The sequence below is a fragment of the Lemur catta genome, chromosome 20 (assembly GCF_020740605.2).
Source record: "Lemur catta isolate mLemCat1 chromosome 20, mLemCat1.pri, whole genome shotgun sequence".
NCBI lineage: Eukaryota > Metazoa > Chordata > Mammalia > Primates > Lemuridae > Lemur > Lemur catta.
The window spans coordinates 11419750-11423962 of NC_059147.1; positions in this window are offsets into that span (position 1 = coordinate 11419750).

Consider the following 4213-nt stretch of genomic DNA (forward strand, 5'->3'; position numbering starts at 1 on the left):
GTTTAGCTGGCCGGAACCTGAATTTCACAACCACGGATGCCTGCCCCATCGCCTTTTACTATTAATACTAGCAGCGTCTTGCAATCAGGTTCTGGCCCTGAAGATGGACAAGGTTCCAATCCAGGCTCTTTCCCTCCCAGCTGAGTGACCTGACCAAGGACTTTGAACTCCCTTCCGTCTCCTCATCTGTAGAATGTGGATGTTCATGTTGTGAGAATCGAGCAAATTCAGGCAGGTAAAGCTGGGTGACAGTGACTGTGGTCCAGTGAGCCAACCACAAGAGCTGCTGGCATCATCCCGTAGACCTGCCAATCCTTACAGGGATGGCTTGGACGTCTGGGCCAGGATGTCGTACACAGAATAAGCTTGTTAAAATATCATCATTTTATTTTTCGCATAAAAGAATAAATAATAAAATAATAAAGAATAACAAAAGTAAATAAAAATGAAATAAAATAAATATAAATATAAATAACAATAAAAATAAAATAAAAATAAAAATCAATGGAAGAATATTTGTGTCATCTATAGCAGATTAATGGCCATATCTTTAAAATACAGACTGTACAAAACAGTGAAAGAAAAATGAAGCCCCAATTTTTAAAAATGGGCAAAGGACTTGGACCGGTGGTTCCCAAAGAACCATAAATGGCCCATACATAATCACTCCTTTTACTAGGAGCTAAAGAAATGCAAATTAAATCGACAAAGAGATACATTGTTTAGCTCTCTTTTTTTAAATGATGGCATTGACCCCCCAATGTTGGTGAGACTGCAAGAAAATGAGCCTTACCCCACACCCATGGTGAGATTTTAAATATACATCTTCCTCAAGGTCAAATTTGGCGACCTCTATCAAAGCCTTTCAAATCACTTATTATCTATTATCTATGAACTTATCTTTTTTTTTGGAGACAGAGTCTTGCTCTGTTGCCAGGGCTAGAGTGCCATGGTATCAGGCTAGCTCACAGCAACCTCAAACTCCTGGGCTTAAGCGATCCTACTGCCTCAGCCTCCCCAGTAGCTGGGACTACAGGCATACGCCACCATGCCCGGCTAATTTTTTCTATATATATATTTTAGTTGGCCAGATAATTTCTTTCTATTTTTAGTAGAGATGGGGTCTCGCTCTTGCTCAGGCAGGTCTCGAACTCCTGACCTTGAGCGATCCACCCGCCTCGGCCTCCCAGAGTGCTAGGATTACAGGCGTGAGCCACCACGCCCGGCCCTATGAACTTATCTTAATAAAATAATTATAGATGTGCTCAGAGAGCTTCAAGCATGTTTATTACGTCCTGCTTATTAAAGTGAACAATTGGGTTCAGCCTAAATGTTCAACAAAAGAGGATCATTTAAATAACTTGTGTCCCGTCCACACTATGAAGAGCTTTGTGCCCTGACATGGTGATAGAAAAATGTTTACTGATATGAAACGTGTTCACAATTTATTGTTCAGTGAAAAAGTAGTTTCAATACAAAACTGTGTAGTATAGTCTACTTTGGTAAGAAACAAAAAGCATACTTATTCAAGGGAAATATTTAGGATAGAACACCCCTAAACTTTAACAGTGGTTACCTTTGAGTACAAGTATGGATAATTTTTTTCTTTTTAAAAATATTTTCTAATTTCCTCTATAATTTTATAGAAGTCACATTATTAAAAAAATGGAACTAAATCGTGATTATTTCTGGGGAGTGGAATTGGATAGGTGTGGGTAGAATACTTCTTTTTAACATACTTTTTTAAAAAAAGTGGTAGTAAAGATTGTTTTTCCACTTTCTCTGGAATCTGTCAGTCTTTTTTAAAAATTAGAAAAGGGCAGGGCGTGGTGGCTCACGCCTGTAATCCCAGCACTCTGGGAGGCTGAGGCAGGAGGATCACTTGAGCTCAGGAGTTCAAGACCAGCCTGAGCAAGAGTGAGACCCCGTCTCTACTAAAAATACGAAAAATTAGCTAGGCAACTAAAAATAGAAATAATTAGCTGGGCGTGGTGGCGCGCCCCTGTAGTCCCAGGTACTCGGGAGACTGAGACAGGAGGATTGCTTGAGCCTGGGAGTTGGAGGTTGTTGTGAGCTAGGTTGATGCCACTGCACTCTAGCCCTGGTGACAGAGTGAGACGTTGTCTCAATAAATAAATAAATAAACAAATAAAAATTATAGAAGGATGCAGTTGTACAGTAGACAGTGAAAATTCTACCAGGGGAATATACAGACTAGTAATTAAAATGCCGACACATAATCCCAGGGCAGTCCCTACACGTCTGACTGAGGATTTCGGCCTTTGTTCTGTTCTAAGTCCAACAGAAAGTGAAGTCATTTGCTTAGCAGAGTACTCATGACACAATAAGTTGGATCTAGCCCCTGAAAATACTCATGCAAATATCTTCATTAGTAAAATCATGCAATTAACCTGAAATATGTGCTAAATGAAGCAGCCAAATTGTTGCATATTTTCCCAGCTCTTAATTATAATTTTGGTAATCAATTTTTCTCCTGATTACCAAATAGGAAAAAAAAAAAAAAACCTCTTCAGCATATGCATGATCGGAGGATAAACTGGAATGTGAGATAAAACCCCAGATCGTTACAGCAAAGAAGGCCATTAACCTTTCCTGTGTTTTTGTTCTTCGCAGGCATTTCCTGCTAATGCTCATTGCTGAAGAAGATTGGATTTTAACAAGAGCTTTTTGGATCACGCGTCAGCCCTTCCTGAACTATGCGTTTTGCAAACACCGCCATCATTAAAGGTTACCAGCACTTCCATTAGCATCTTCCCGGGCGTTTATTTCTTAAATGCCTTTGACTGCAGCGTAAAAATTTTCTCTAAGTGAAAATTGACATCCAAGCTCACAACCCGGGGCGTTTAGATGGCCAAAAATGCCCCATGCCCATGTTCAAAAGAAAAAAGTAGGGGTGGCAGAGAGTCCCAGTAGACACATCTCCTGTGTTCTTGTGTCCCAATTTACTGAGCTGCTAGGGCATTTGAAGGCAGGAAGAACCACACCATATGGCATTTCACAGTGCACACTAGGTGGGGCTGATGAGCCACGGGCTGCCTCAATTTCTCTATCTGTAAAATGGGGTGGAGAATGTGAGGCTTGACATGAGTAACGTCTCTAGCATGTGCAAAGGTGGACATATATTTGCCAATATATAGGTGGACACATTTTAACTTCCCCCTTTTAACAAGCTCTCCTTGAAGCAGTCCTCCTCCTAAGGCTAAATCAGGAACTTATCACCCTTGTGACAGGACAGGGCAGGTACTTGATCTCTCCAGGAAGACACTGGTTTTGACCACTTGACATTAGAGTTGCTCCCAAGATGCAGAAATGCTTGGTGCTCAGTCATGAGAGCAGAGGTGGGAAGAACACATATGCATAATAATAGATAGAAAATATAGCCAGGAAGGCAGGCCCAGGAGTGCAGGTTGTGCACTGTGCAAGGAACTCATTTAATTGGCTCCTTTCATTCATAGCAGAAATACTAGATTGGTAGATTAATCCTAACAGTTTTCTAGATACAAAATAAGTATATGATGGCATTTTTTCCCCTCTAGATAGAAGTATCCTGAGGAAGGGAGTACCTCTTTCTAAGTTGCACAATGACACTGGGTAGACTAACTGCTACCTGGGGAAAGCCTGCGCTGATGGCTCCCCAAGTCTGTGGGGAGAACGGGGTGCGTGTGGGGAGCAGAGGGGAAGGGCAGATGCACGGGTCCTGCTGGGGCTTTCGGAGGAGACCCTACTTGGGGAGTTATAAGGGCTTCCGCCCTGGCTCCTGCTTGGTCCTGTGCTGTCCTGGCCGCGCGGGTGAAGCTGCTGATGAGGCGAGACTAAAAGAGGGGTCTTGCGTATCCGGCAGGACGCAGGTGGCAAACTTGAGCTGGGAGCTTGCCGGCGCGTGGGCGGGGCAGCCAGCCAGGGACAGTGAAAGGCGGGGAGCACAGAATTCCTCTTTTCCTATAACCCATTTCACCAGAGAGGCATATAAGCTCTGGACCCTGTCGGGGAGTTGAATCTTCATTTTCTGAGGATTCCTGTGTATACACGTTAAAATTAATTTGATAACTTTTATTAATCTGCTTTATTGTGAGTTGATTTTTCAGCAAACCTTCCAAGGCCGAGGATGAGGGAGAAGTTTTCCCTTCACCCTAACAGATGGAAACTGAGGAAATGAACTCTGACCCCCATTCTTTGCTTTAAATTTCCCTGA